Raw genomic sequence first — 16,617 nt, 5'->3', positions numbered from 1 at the left:
TGTAGGGAAATTTACTCTAGACAAAAAGTCAGCAACAACATTTTCTTTACTAGGCTTATCAATAATGGTCAGATCAAACTACTGCAGTAAAAGCAACCATCTAATATTGTGAGCATTTACATCTAGTTTGTTCATTAAATATCTAATTCCAGCATGATTAGTTGCACAAAGGTTTGATAGCTTGTGATATAATGTTTGAATTTTTTTAAGGAATGCATGACAGCTAGGAGTTCCTTCTCGGTCACTGTATAGTTTAACTCTGCCTTTGACAAGTTTTTTCTTATAAAGTATATGGCATAAGGTAACTTTTCATTAATTTGTCCTAAGGCTACTCCTATTGCTTTTTTTGAGGCATCTGTGTGAATGTGGAAAGGTAGGGCTCAGTTTGGGCATCTGAGAATTGGGGCAGTCACTAACTTGCTCTTCAAGGTATCTAGGGCTTCTTGATAGTGTTATGACCATGTGAACTCAACATCTTTGCCTAAGAGGCCAAACAAAGGAGAGGCTAGCTTGCTGAAATCTTTAATGAATCTCCTGTAATATCTAGCTAAGCCTAGGAAACTTCTGACATCTCTCACCTTTTGAGGATGTGGGACCATTTGGATGATGGCAATTTTGTTGGGGTCCACCTGCAGTCCTTACTGAGATATTGCATGACCTAACACGGTCCCTTCAGTCATCAAGAATTCACATTTTTCCGGATTGAGGGATAGGTTCATCTCAATACACTTGTCTAGAACTTTTCCTAGGTTAGATAAAGCTTCCTGAAAGTCAGAACCATAAGGAGTAAAATCATCCATGTATATTTCTACTGCATCATGAACTAGTTTAGAAAATATAATCAATACCGCTCTTTAGAAAGTGGCCAGAGCATTGCACAAATGAAGAGGAAGGACCCGATATGCAAAAGTATCCCAAGGACAAGTGAAAGCGGTCTTATCTTGGTCTTCGGGGCTGGTTTGAATTTGATTGTACTCACTAAACCCATCTAGGAAGGAGAAAAACGTTTTCCCTGCCAGACCGTCTAACACTTGATCTATGAAAGGTAAAGGAAAATGGTCCTTTTTAGTGGCTTTGTTCAATTCCCGATAGTCAACACAGATTCTCCACTTACCATTTTTCTTTTGCCTAGCACCAAAGGAGAGACCCGTTCACTGTCAGGGATGGGATAGATGAATCCTGCATCAAGAAATTTCTACAATTCTTCCATAACAATATCTTTAACTACTGGATTCATCCTCCCTTGAGGCTTCCTGATTGGTTTGCAATCTTCCTTGATGTATATATGATGAGTACATACTGAAGGGTGCACTCCCTTCATCTCCTTATAACTCCAGGCGAAGGCATCTAGATGTTTTCTCAGTAGGTTGCACAGTTCCTTCTCCTGGGAAGTGGATAAGGATGGATTGATTTTCAATGTTCTTTCTGGGCCAACATTTACATTATTAACATGGAGAGAAGTGGATTCGGCCGCACAGAGATTAGTTGAGGGGTTGTTTTGGGTTTCTCTTACTATGTCCTCTAATGGTCATACATTGGGAGGTGGATTCTGAATCAAATTTTCAATCATATCATCCTCATGTTGTTGTTTCCCCCCATGGCAATTTCTAATGCACAAAGTGGTGCAGAATAAACTTCATCCTCATCTTCCTCCTCCAACCAGAGAGGTAGATCATGTTCTAGCAAGGGTTGGGCAGGAGGATATAGGATTAATTGCTTGGACATGTGCCCATTCTTTATGGTCATGTTCCTAGCTCGATAGTTCATGTAGGCATTGGTTGTAGCCAACCAGGGTCTTCCCAGAATAAGAGGATACCCAGTGAGCTTTGCCTTTGGCTGGAGAACTAAGAAATTAGCAGGGTACTCCCAAGAATAAATGGAGACCACCACATCTTCCACAATCCCCTCAGGGGTCACTGTGGAGTGGTCTGCTAGCTATAGCACTACCGTGGTCTTCCTGAAGGAGCCCTGGAGGTTAAGTTTGAACATTTTGTCCTTGGTCATCACATTAATGGCAGCTCCCAGATCAATCAAAGTATGCAGGATCATTGTGCCATTGATGTGGACATCAACTATTGGGCTTCCAGGGTCTAGATATTTTGGATAGATTACCTACCCCAACATCAGGTCAGACATTTTTCCTATGACATTGATGGTTGGGGCATCTCTCTTGTGCCTTCCTGGATGCCTAAAGCACTTCTCTTTGATCAAACTATTGTAGATAGGCACATCTTTTATGGCTTGGAGAAGTGGTATCTTTACACATAGATGTTTCAATTCTCCCAGGGGTTTAGTCTCTTCTAGGGTAGGCTGGACTGTTACGGATAGTCTCTCAGGAAAGGATGGATTTGCTTTAGGTTTGCTTTCCTCTTTATCTTCCTCAAACTCCCTGGGTGGAGGCTGGCTATCTGGGAGGACTTTCCAAGGTCTCAAGTTAATTTCTTGAATCTCCACAGAATAAGTTGGGCATGATGGTTCCCCACTATACAATTGCTGAGCTTGTCTGTTGTTCAGGTTTAGATTTGGCTGGGAAGGCATTTGGGGTTGCTTTGGTGGAGTAGAAGTTAACGGTTGTGGTTGGGCAGGTGGTGGAGGAAAAAGAGTGGGAAGAGGGTTGTATTGGGGCCTCCACCCCTGATGAGATGCATTCCACTGAGGTTGTGGTTGAGCATAGGATCGAAATGAATGGGTGGCTAGTTGGGCATGATATTGAGATGTGAAGGACCAAGGAGGAGGTGTGGACCAAGAAGGATGAGCAAGAGAGCCCCAAGAAGGTATGGAGGTGACTTGGTTGGGGTTGTAGTATGCCTGAGATGTCCCTTGCACCCCCTGCTGGTATGGTCTAGGTCCATGCGGCCTTCTTTGGTTTATGTAATAGAGCTGTTCAGTGACTCCCTCGGTCCCTTGATATACAACTTTAAGTCTGGGCAAGGAAGGACACTTATCCGTAGAATTATTTTCTTCACAGACTGAACAAACCTCTATAGAGCTCAATGGGCATTCATTCCTAGGATGCCTCCTGGTGCATCTAGGGAAAAAAATGGCCAAAGCCCTCTCTGCTTCCTCTTGTTTTCTTTTGATATGTATGGTATCCATTTGCATGGCAAGAGTCTGCAGCATCTCACTCTTGAAGTCTTCCAGCATGTTTCCAATTTATCCTTTAATGGATGAGTTGGAGGAAGAGTTATTGGCTATGGGTTGACTCTCCCTACCTTTATTTTTGGCTACTCTAGAATGGTTTCTAAAAAAAGTCTTTATGTCCTCATAGGATAGTTGGTAGATGTCTCCCCCAGCCAGTAGATGGAGGGTGTCTAAAAGATCTTCCCGAATTCCCCTGAGCAGGACCAACTTCAAAGACTCAGGGTCAAGTGTACACCCGACCCTTTTGTAACTAAGCTGGAACCTCTCTTCATAGTCTTCCAGGGACTCATCACTTCCTATGGTCATTTGAAAGATTTCTTCTTTAGTATCTTTTGACCTAAAATAGTCTCGATACTTGTTGTTAAAGGCTTGTTGCATCTGAGCCCAAGTTGTGATGCTATTTCCAGGTAATCCCATGAACCAGCATAGTGCTGCATCCTTGAGAGTAGAAGGGAACAGTTTCAACTTTTTCTCATCTTCTGCATAGTCATAAGTTCGACAGATGACAACAAACTCGAACAAGAAGGTGTCAGGATCTTCTGTAGTCAGACCATGGAAATGAGGTAGGGCGGAAGGGCTTATATTCTTCATTTTGGTGTCCCCATTGGTCTCCCAAATGGGAAAGGTACCCTCTATTCTCTCTCCATTCCCCCTAGCATTTCTATTTTCAGCCATTGGCTCCAAAGGAATGTTTTCTTCTTCTTATTCCCCTATAGGTTCCTCAAATACGTCTGGCTGGTCACCTAAGGGTTCTTCTTGATTGCAACCACTGAAGAAGAGAGAAGGTTGGTTGTGTGAAGCAGTGGAGGTGTTGGGCAAAAATTTTCCTGAGTTATCTCTATTTGTACAAGGCATGAAAGGAAATATTTTTGGTTGGTTTTTGTTTCTTTTCCCCACACTGACGATAACTGCAAAAACTGAAATTGATTGAACAAAACAAATTGCAACTAACTGAAATGAACTTTCTGAAATGAAATTTTCAGAATTGAAAAGGAAAGCAAGGAAATGCAAAACTGAAGGAAAATGAATGACTAGTCTACTTTTGTTGAAATAAACTATTAGCAGAATGTTGCAATAGGAAATAGAAGAAATAAGTAATCACAGAATACTTTGACGCTTCCCTAGAAATGGCGCCAAAAAGTGGTATTGCAACAATAATGCTGCAACTCTTGGGCTGCCTACTTTACTCTTATCAACCCGGTAGTTCGTAACAAACTTGGAAGCGTCGATGCTGTATGCACAAGTACTAGTTCTCGCTGCAGGTTGTCACTTGGTCAGCTGGCACAAGATCACTAGGAGCTCAAGCCAACTTCTATGGTTTCCAAAAGAAGCTCTATATGTGATGAAAGGAAAGAATGATTGCTCTTCAGATGCTATTCTAACTGTAGGAAGGAGAAAGACTAAAATGTAAAGAAAACCTAGTAAACCCTAATTAACCATCTAGTTCTACTTTTGTAGAAAGAACTATGAAAACCATGAAAGGAATGCAATTACCTACTCAAGGAAGTAAACAACATCTAACTATGCTATTTCTGGAAGTAAATAAGCAAAAAAACATATTTTTGGATTTTTATGTATTTTTATGTGAATTTGACATGCATGTAATTTAATGTGTGTGAGTGTAACAGCGAATAGGTGGCATTGAAGGGAGGTTTTGGGACTTGAGAGGATGTAGGATGGTGTGGATGGGTTCTAGGAGTTCTCAAGTGGCCTTCTGGAGTCTTTTCCCACACTCTTCAAAAGAAAGCCTACAGGAAAATCTACAAGAAGACACAGGAAAGCTACAGGAGGAAAATAGGGAAACTACAGGAGTCCTACAGGAGGAGGCCGAGAGAAGTTTTCACTGTTTTGAGGGTGTGAGAGTGGGTGAAAAAGGTGGATGAAGGTTGGAATGAGGTGTTAGGGCACCTAAGGTCTACCATGAATCACCAGGAGAGAGAAAGATGATTGGGTTTGCTCAAGGAGAGAGGAAGTAGTTCTATGGAAGAATGCAGGAAACTAGGGTAGAATTGAGGTGAGATTTGGGAGACCTACAGGGCATGGATCTGATGGAGGGTGTGATTGGTGATAAACTGGCCTACAGCTAGAAGAGATCTGCTACATAGAAACTGACAGTCAACCAAGGAAATCAAGCAATAAGTGAAATGAATGCATTTAGGAAAAACAGAGTTTTGCATAAAAATGGTCTAAACTATGATCTATAAAAGGAAATGCTGTAGGAAAGGAAAGTATGAAAGAATACTATTGCAAATCAAGAAGTGAGTATGATGAAGAAGATCTAAAGCAAAGGAAAACAAAGCTGGACTATTAAAAAACTGCAAACACTAGAAGTCCTATGATGGAGGAAAATCTGTGTTTTTGGGGCAGCAAGAGAGTCTTTGCCTCAAATCATGGTCCTAGAGGGAGGAAGAGAGGCCAAGGCACTGTTGCTAGCCTTTTGAATCTTCTTTTTTTCACTGCTTAACCTACTACAAAAAGCACAAATGGAAGCAAACTACTAAATCATCAAAATCAACCTATTCTTAACCATAAGAGAAATACATCTAACAACAAACTAATCTACAAACTGAAATAAGGCATACAAATAAAAGTAAAGAGGAGCTTGGCTGCTTGGATTGGGCCCTAACCCAAGAGCTTAAGCCCTCTGAGGTGACTCAGTGCTAGCTCAAAAATGATTCCATCTTTATTTTCAAAACAATAGCAAGATTACATGAAACTGTCACAACAATAAGCTCAAGATTTGAGTAGAGTTTACATAAGAAAAAATCCGACCCTAGTGAGGCCCTAGGCCTCTCTACTTATACAAATGAAGCTACCAACAACTTCCTTAAAATCAGGGAGGCTTGGTTCCCAAAATTCGAGATAATCATCAGTCATCCTCCACTTGCTTGACTGCCTTCTAGTGCATGATTTGGCTGCTTGTAATCTGAGCTAAATGAAGGAGAATTTGAAGTGAGGAGTAATAAATGAGGGGGATTCCCTCCTATAAGTCCTCTCTTTTGTCCACTTTGAATTATTGCTGCCATTTGTCCACTGGATCCTTGACTTTGACCTCGAAATCCATCAATAATCTGCATTAATTACATGTTAGACCACATGGCACAATAACTAACTCAACTCACTCTATAAGCATAAATATAATCAAAAAATCATACAATAAGCTAAGAGAATGGTTGATTTGACTAGGTTAGGAGGTAAAACGAGCCCATATAATTACCCATTTATGAGGCTCATCAGGGTGCATGCAATCTCTATTGTCAGGTTATGATTATCATATTCGGTCATTATTTATCAGTAGAAAGGCTTTCAAAATGTTTCATTCAATGGGTAATTTTTGTTTGTCAAGAATCCAAGAAAATTTGGAAAAGGATCCCACATTTTATTCAGAAGTACGTCATAGACAGTAGTTTGGGCCATTATCAAATACTGCAATGTCATGGATGAAGACTTATTTTCAAATCATGGAGAGTGTATGTCAAATAGAGAGACAATTCATATTCCAGATAATTTCTCAAGACAATAAATCTACAACTTATACAAAGAATATGTAGAAGGTGCTGAACGACATGGTCGATTTATTACATATCAATATTTTGTGAACATATCGAAGAAAGATTTAAAGATTTATTACATATCAATATTTTGTGAACATATCGAAGAAAGATTTAAACTATGTCCGTATTCCTAAAAAGACAAGGATGGAGATTTGCAGTACATGTGCTTCTCTTAAATAAAAAAGGGATAAATGTGAAGGGGAAAAAAGAGGTAAGCATTCACAACATTAATTTTTAAAACTGTATAGTCATCAACTATGAAAACGTATTTATTAATGACTTTATTTTATGTTGTGTAGATTCCATTGTTAAAGCGCTTCAAGAACATCATGAACAACAAACAAGTGAAAGGAAAAAGTTGTACAAGCATCGAAAGAAGTGTTATGATAATCCAAATAAATATTTGGGTTTGATAATTGATGGTATGGACTGGAAGAAAACACTTCTACCACATTTTGTTCACACACCCAAAAATTTACAGGAGGAATTTATTCATTATCATTTGGTCAGTTGTATGGTCTTCAATGGGAAAATGTTGCCAAGGGTATACTTGACAATGCCAAATATTCATAATTATGAAAATATGACAATAACCATAATTCATGATGTGCTTTCTCATTGGTCTGCTAATCTTCCTGAAGTTTTGTATCTACAATTGGACAACACTTGTCATGAAAACAAAATAAAATTGTTTTTGGATATCTAAACATGCTTGTTGAATTCAGAAATTTTCAGAAAGTAAAGCTTGGTTTCCTTCTTGTTGGGCACACCCATGACCATATTGATCATATGTTCAATCATTTTTCAGTCACATTGAGGAGGAAGGAAGTGGGGAAATTTCCATCATTAATTGAATGTATTAAGAAATCATACACGCCAGAGCCAATTTTTGATGTGTTGGAAGAAATTGTGGACATGCTAAGGTTTATTTTGGGATTGCATGGTGAGGAGAAATACATTGAACAACTTAATGACATTAGCTTCTAACATCAATTTCGTATCAAAAAAATTGATGGGAAAACACTAATATGGGGAAAGAGGTATTCAAATACTACATAATGGGCGCCATCATCCAGTTTGGCATTTTTGAAGTTCATTCTATATCATCCATATTTGTGTCAAACATATTGTTATTATAATTAGTTGTTGAAGTTCATAATGCACGTAGGCAGAATAGAGATATAAATTATTCTGATTGTCTGGAAGAAATTAAAAAATGTAATAGTTATACATATGAGTACTTTGATATTTCTGATTTAGTTTAGTGGGAGTCCTTTTTCAATAATCAAAGTGATATCATTTCAAGAACAACAAATGAAGATACAACTTCGAAAACTCCATTTATTTGGCCACAAAATGTGTCAGATGAACATGAGGAAAGAAACATTGTTGAACAACAACATTCTCAAGGTATTATTAATTCTTCACGAGTAGAGGAAAGAGAAATGTATATTGGTTCTAGAAGATCTCGTGCATAACATGAAGCCATGGAAGACCTTTACAGGGGTTCAGTACAGGATATTAAGGAGGGTTGAACAATCGCAGTGCTAGAAAATGGAGATCCCAATGGCTATCTATTCTCGGTTGCTAAGGTTGTAAAGGTCATTACAAAAAATGAAGATGTTGCAAGTGTAGAAGTACATTGGTATGCCACAAATACACACCCATTCAATGGCGTGTACAAGCCATAGATGGTAGTTGATAAAAAAATTGGTGAAAAGGGGAAAAGAAAGGGTACAAATATAAATCATCATCGCACAGACCTCTTAAAATTGGAGTATGTTGACATACTTGTTTATGACTTCAGTTTAACAAAGAGAGGAACTCTTCACTTCAAGACGATAGAGATTCTGAAGAGGTTGTTACCAGAAGGAACAGTGCTAAGATGGGAGTCTACTAAACTAGTCGTAGATCCAGAATAATTTTGAAACCTGAAATGGTGGGCATGCATGTGGACTCAGATGGGGCACTAGTTGATGAAAGAGAAGAATATGGAACATCTTCATATGCATCTAGTCATTCATCTGAAGGTTTGAATTTTGATGGTGTGCAAGAAAATATGAGTGATTTTAAATAATTGTCTATGACAATTTATAAAACTGATGTTTGTATCATATCTTGAAATACAAATTTTGATTCTCATATGGTGTTAAATGAAGTTATGAGTCATTTTTATGTTTGTTGGATTATATGTTTTAATTATTATGATTTTTATAGTTTAAAATATCTACAATGCAACAATAACTTAGAGATATTATTTATGTCTCATTCAATCTACAAGTATTGACATTTTGATTAATTTAGTCATGTAATTCGTTCATAATGTGTTAAAAGAGTTTTTTAATTCTATGGTTGAAAATTTTCCAATTTTCTTTGTATCTTTAATGTTATGGTTGAAAACAATTAGAATTTTAGCGATCTTAATTGTCATGTTATTACATGTTTAACAACATGGATAAAAACTAGTGGAATTTTAATGTGTTTCGGATCCCATTATTTTATTTTTGAAAAGAAAAATGTTATTCTACCAAAAACATTAGTATGTTTTTTTCCCTCAAAAACAAATGTTTTTTGCACAAAACAATTTGGTTTTACTGCCATTTTCTAAAAATCTTGAAAATTGACCCTAAAAAAAAACGTCATTACAGAATACACAATTTTCGTTTTTAGAACTGTTTTTCATGTTTTTTTGGGGTTTTTTGGGTAGACTTCCCATTTTGAGTTTATAGTTCCCATTTCAAAGTTTACATTGTTGAAATTAAATGTTAACAAATTTGATCAATATCCCACCTTATGGGTAAATTTTAGGTTAAATGTTAATAATTTTTTGTTGGAATATTCAACAACAATGAGAGGGGAGGTGAATCAATATTAAAAAAAGTTAACTTCAAAAACTTGTAAATGCATCCACAGGTACAAAGAAAATCACATAAATATACATAACACACATTTTTACGTGAAAACCTTGAAATTTTTTCTTAATGTATATAAAGAGTACATTCAAATTTATGAGCACCAACTGAAAGGAAGCACCAACTCCCTAGTTCATCAACACCAGTCAAAAGGAAACACGAACTCTCGAGTTTATCAACACTAACTCCCTGATTTATCAACATCAACTAAATGGAAGCACCAAATTCCTAATTTATGAGCACCAAAGCTTGTACAAGAGTCAATGTTAGTCAAAGAAAGTATGCCCTTCTGGAAATTGCTCCTTTATCCTTCACACAAGCATTCGAATTCTTAAATACGAACTTCTTAGCAACAAAAATTCCCTCGAAAAATGATCCTTGAACTCAACCTCCTTATTAGCAAAACTTGGCCTCTAGAACTATGCCTCCTCCACAGGGTTCATCCTCCTCAACAGAGGACAATGTTATATCTTCAAAAAAGACGTGAAACTCACCTTCAAACACACTAAGATTTAGTCCTCAAAATAAGCCTGAGTTTGGCTTTATTTGTACTAGAACTTCGATCCTAAAATTTGGCCTCAACAAGGATAGGTCACTACTTTGAAGACATGCCTGAAATTCAGCCTTCCACATTGGAATTCAACTCTCTACATAGATATGAAATTTTGCCTTCATAGGGGACATAATTTGTCCCTAAATAACATGCCTACAATAAATTTTGTAATGAAGACTAGAAACCTTCAAAAAATGTGTCAAAAACCCTTCCAACATAAGCTAAAAACCCTTAAAAAATGTGCCAAAAATAGTTCCCCAAAATTCTCTCCAAATCAACTCCTCTTCACTTTTGGTGCATGATAGTATGAACCTTAGAACTCCTTATTCTCTTCACTTGTTTGAATATATTTGAACTTGCTCGAGTGAGTGACTTGAAACTGTCCTTCTCGTGCCTATTCAAAGTGCATTTGAGACCTATATTAGGCTAACCTGTCCACTGGTTGGGTTGACTTGTCCATTGGATGGAATGGCTTGTGCAACTGGGAGAATGTATAGTGCATATTTGAAAAATTATTTCTCTTCAACCATGAGGAGTTAGATGGAGTGTCATATATTATTGGAAAAGTCTTGGAATAATATTTCCCACCTTATATCATATGCTTCCATTTGAGCTAGGTAAATGGAGTAAAAATGCATTCAAAAATAGGTATCCAAATGGGGAATACAAAAATAATATTTTGAAATGTGCTATTTAAATATGTAACTTTCTCTTTCATTTGGACAACCTTTGACATCAATGGAATCTTCTTTAAACAATTTCCCCCTTTTTCATTGATGGAAACCATTATAATCCCCCTGTGATCATACATCAATTGCAAAGGGTAACTCCCCCTAACACTATCTTCCCCTTTTCTGTCTTTCCTAAAGATTATGTGCAAACAATTTGGAGAAGAAATTACTCCTAGTTTCTAATTGAGATACTTAAATGTCTATATGGGAAGTGGTTTGGTGAATATGCATGCAATCTATTCCTTCATCCTAACATACTCTAGCTTGATATTCTTTTCTTCTACTTATTCCCTTAGAAGGTGAAACTTGATAGGAATATTCTTAGTCTTGCAATGCATCATTGGATTCTTGGAGATGTTTATTGCACTAGTGTTGTCACAAAGTATTGGAATAGGCTCATCATATTTTACTTGTATGTCTTGAATTTTTTTATTCATTTAGGTGACCTAAGAAAAACATGTTTGTACTATAATATATTATGTTTCTATTGTAGAAAAGGATACTAATATTTCTTATTTCTATAGGAATTTACAGGGTAAGTTCCTTAGATATAACACCAAAGGACACCGCTCACGAACAAATCACAGATCAGTACACCAGTATTATTGACGTGGTTAAAACCCTCAAAGAGGGAAATAGTCCATGGTCTGAGCCAACGCCGCTGCTTCAGGCAATTTATTAATGTAAAGGAAAGAAAATTTACATAAGCTTCTCTCATGAACGGTCACCTAACAAATGACCCTCCATGCTTTTTAAATAGAGATCATGGACCAATTAGGTGTTAATCCACGAATCAAGTGTCGGTAATACCGAGAAGAGAATGAAATTTCAGATCACTTCATGTCTAGAACATATCGTGACCGTCGGATTGTAATTTACAAAAATTACATACTAAAGAAACACACTTTACCTAACTATACACTAGACCAAGTTATACTTAATTATTTCATATGTGTCGGAATATCCTAACATCCCCCCTTAAGAACAACTTGGGATAGGATTGAAGGATGTACAGAGATGACACAATAGCAGAAGGGAGGAGGAATTAGAGCCTATCCCCCTTAGTGACAACTTCCTCAACTCCAAACATAAATCAAAGTTTAGTAAACTTCGCCTCTGTGAGAGCCTTTGTAAAGATGTCTACAACTTGATCATCAGTTGAACAATATTGCACTTCAATAACATGGTCATGAATGAGCTTTTTGGTGAAGGTAATTTGTAGTTCAATGTGTTTGTTGCGTTGAGGTTGGATTGAATATTTGCATAGTTGAATGGCACTTTGATTATCACACCAAAGTGTAGCTGGATGCTGCTGCTAAAAAGCACTCTGACAGGATCTGACAAAGCCACAGGGCTTCCTTACTAGCTTCAATGGCACCATACTCTTCTTCTACTGAAGAAAGATAAATGGCACTCTATTTCTTGCAAGCCCATGTAATAGGTACATAACCAACAATGAAGACATAACCTGCAGTAGACTTCCGATCATTAGGGTCATCAACTCAATCAGAATTAGTGAAAACAACCAATAGAGGAGATGCTTCTGCACTGTAATGAATACCAAACTGAAATGCACCTCAAACATAATGAAGTATTCTTTTAGCTGCTTTCCAATGACTTTCATGTGGGTTTTGCATAAACCAAGCAACAAGGCCAACAAAGAAGGAAAGGTCAGGACGGGTATGGGTTAGATACAAAAGTTTTCCAACAAGTTGATGGTATAAGGTGGCGTCAACTTGAGGGTAAGTACAAGTGACTGAAATTTTGGCTCCAGACTGAAAGGGAGAAGGGGCTGGCTTACATTCTTCCATGTAAAAGTGGCGTAGAATATCACATGCATACTCGGACTAGGAAAGGGAAATACGTTCTTTGGATTGCAAGAATTGAAGACCAAGAAAATAATGCAAGTGTCCTAATTCTGTCATTTCAAACTACTTTTTAAGGTTAGACTTCACATGGTTTATAGGGTTGGGATCACTACCAGTAAGGATAAGATCATCAACATAAAGAACAAGAATGATAAGAGACTTACCCACTTTCTTGGTGTAGACATTATTGTCAGAATGACACTTAGAAAAGCGAGTATCTAAAAGAAATCTATCCAATTTGGTGTGCCAAGCCTGAGGGGCTTGCTTGAGACCATAAAGGGATTTCTTAAGCTGACATATAAGGCTGGAGTCTGTTTGTATAAATCTAGGAGTTTGTTCCATATAGATTTCTCCATGTAAGTCCCCATGCAAGAAGGTGGATTTAACATCCATCTGATGGACTTCCCGTTTGAAAGAGGCAACAAGGGAAAGAACAAGGCAGATAGAGTTCATTTTGGTAACATGGGAGAAGGTTTCAGTATAGCCAATGACTTCAACTTGTGAAAAACCCCTTGGCAACAAAACGAGCTTTATGTTTATCAACTTTTCCACTTGGTCCAAACTTGGTTATGTAAACCCATTTACATCTAACAAGTTTTCATCCCTTTGGAAGAGGAACACAATCCCATGTATCATTTTCCAATAATGAATGATATTCTTCATTCATAGTTGCATCCCAATCTAGATCGCCTGAATCTTCTACAAAAGTGTCAGGATCATAATTCGCTGAAGCTTGAGCCAGTAAAGAAGAGGCTCTATCAAACTTAGAACATGTACGACATTGATCTGTAGGATCACCTACAAGAGCACCTGTTGAATCCCGAGTAGCGCAAACCCATTTTGGAAGCTGAGGAGCTAAAGGATGATTCTGAGAAGGTGGGGGCAGATTATCATCCTCACTCTCATCATCTGAAGAAGAAATATTTTCAGAAGTAGAAGGGATAGAGAGAGGTGGCACATCTGTCGAACTAGGCTCATAGGCCGATATATTTTCAACAAACTTTACATCTCTTCTAATGATAACATTTTTGGATTTAGGTTGAAGAAGTCTATATCCTTTGACATCTTCAGAATATCCAACAAAAATATATTTTTCACTCTTAGGTTCTAAGGCTTTATGTTTCTCATTTGGAATATGAGCGCATGCTTCACTTCCAAAAACATGAAAGTGACTTAAATTTCGTTTAATTGAGCTCCATGCTTCTTCTGGAGTGATATTATTTAAAACCTTAGTAGGAGTGCGGTTTACTATGTAGTCTTCACAGTTAATTGCTTCTGCCCAAAAATTAAGACTAAGTCCTTTAGATTGAAGAATACAACTAGCCATTTCCTTTAAGGTATGATTCTTCCTTTCAGCTACAACATTTTGCTGTGAAGTATATGGAACAGTATGTTGCTATTGAAGTCCATGCTCAATGCAAAAGTTGATGAATTTGTTGTTAACATATTCTCCGCCATTATCAAATCTTAGCTTAAGAATTTGATGTCTAGATTGTTTCTCAACAAATGCCTTAAAGGCCAAGAACATGTTAAAGATTTCACTCTTGAGTTTTAAGAAGTATACCCAAGTGCATCTGGATAAATCATCAATGAAAGTTAAGAAATACTTGTAGCCAAAGAATGAAACAAATCGAAGTGGACCACATAAATCACTAAGCACAAGCTACAAAGGGGCTGAGGTGTGTCAAGAGGCACATTTTTCAAAACTATCCCGATGATGTTTTCTGAGTACACATTTGGAACAAACACCTTCCTTGCAAGATACCATAGGAAGACTTGTCACCATATTTTATTTACATAGATTTTTAAGGGAGCGATAGTTTAACTGACCAAATCGCTCATGCCAAAGTTTGCTCACTTCATCATTATGAGCAAAAAATGCCAAGGGAAGAGTTGATGACCCAAATTTGTTAAACTTATACAACCTTGTAGAATCACCAGCAATGCTAGTAGCAAAAATCTTTCTAGGATCTCTTCAGTCCTTAATTACAACATCATGAGGTGAAAATTCAAAGGTTTTACGTTCACCTGAATGAGTTATTTGATACACAGATAGAAGGTTCCACGATAAGGTTGGAACACATAATACATCATTAAATTGACCATTGTCTAGATGAATAGTTCCAGTCCCTACAACACTAAGGGATCTATCATCACCAACATATATATTTTTAGTGTTACAATCATTTAAAGAAGAAAACATGGCTTTGTCTTTTTCCATGTGATAAGAAGCTCCAAAATAAATGAGCCACTCATGACAATGAGAAAAAGAAGATACATTTAGTGTATAATCAGATCGAGATGCTTGACAACCACATGTAGAAAGTGTTATTCCTGAAGATGAAGTTGAATTTGAAGAGTACTGCTCCAAATGGATTTTATACTTCTTCATTTTTGCTTCCAAGGCTTCCATCTTATTAAATCATTTGGATTCTAAGTTTCCATCATGATTACAAAAGTTGCAATGTCTATCAGTCTTCTTCCCATTGTTTTTAGTTGCCTTATCATTTTGTTGAGTTTATTTTTCATTTTGATATTGAAATGGCTTAGGACCCTTGTTTGGTTTAGGACCATTCTTTTTAGGATGTTTATTCTTAGGATTCTTTGAACTTGATTACTGTTGGGCTGCTAAGGCTTTCTTAGAAGAGTTTCCAGTATTAATACCAATATGTAAGAGTTTTTCTTGTTCTCTTATTAAAGAATCACAAAAGGCATCAAAAGAGGGGGGCTTGTAGTCTCGTCCTTGAGAAATAAAGGCTTTTCTAGTAAAATGGAAGGTGGAAACGAACACAGAGTAGGTTGGTCCTAACTTAGTAAGAACGAAATAGATAAGGCTACCATGTTATTTCTTAACCTTAACACCTTCCAAGAGAAATCTAAGGGTCTTGAACTTGGACAAAAAATCTTCAATGGAAAAAATTTATTGGGGTCCAACATAAGAAACTCATTTTCAAGTTAATGGACTCTAATTTCATTTTTAAATCCAAAAAAATTATTGAGTTGTTTCATTGCTTCATTGGGGGCATCAATTTCTGTAATATGGAATCTAAGGTCTGGAGAAATAGACATCCCTATCATCCCACATTCTTTATCTTGCTTATTTTCCCACTTGGCTTACTTATCTTCATCATTAGATTTAGACTTTTGGCCTGCGACTATTCTATAAAGACCTTTACTTCTAAGTAAATCCACAATGTAGGATATCCATTGGAAGTAGTTGGTGCTGTCAAGAATAACTAGGCATGGACTTTCTATTTTAAAAGCAACTGAAGTTGTAGATTCTGAAACCAAGTGTTCCAATGGAAAAATCTTGAAAAAGTAGGCTGGTTAAAAAAAAAAGGCCCTGGAAACGGCTTCCGGATGAAAAAGTTATGGTTTTTTGAAGAAATGTTGTTGAAGATGCCAATGAACCACATGAATGTTGGGAAGTGAATGATAATTTTATATTTAAAAAAAATAAAAATTCCTCCCCTTTCCAAACTTAATCTAATTAGCTCACTTTAAAAAAAAAATATTACTTTATATGACCCACTTTTATAAATAAGTGAAATTCACTTTTACAATGGTACTTTATGAACTACCCACTAAATTGTAACTTAAATAAAATATAAAGTGAATTTAGAATTATAACTCAACAAAAAGAAAGAATTGAACTCAAGACATTTAATCTCATAAAGTAACTTTGGACCAAGTGAGCTAATTTAAAAGGTTGATAATTTTTGGAAAGGAGGAAGGGGGGATTTTTTTTTTTTTTTGCTTACTGAAGCTTTGGAGTGCATGCTTACTTGAAAAACCTTTTTTTTCCTACAAAACAAAAAAAGCCACACAACCCAAAACAAACAAACATAAAGTAATCCA

Source organism: Pinus tabuliformis, chromosome J (assembly GCF_031772625.1).
Source record: "Pinus tabuliformis cultivar Carrire ecotype Pingquan chromosome J, CPIR1, whole genome shotgun sequence".
Classification (NCBI taxonomy): domain Eukaryota; kingdom Viridiplantae; phylum Streptophyta; class Pinopsida; order Pinales; family Pinaceae; genus Pinus; species Pinus tabuliformis.
This window is presented reverse-complemented; position numbering follows the sequence as displayed.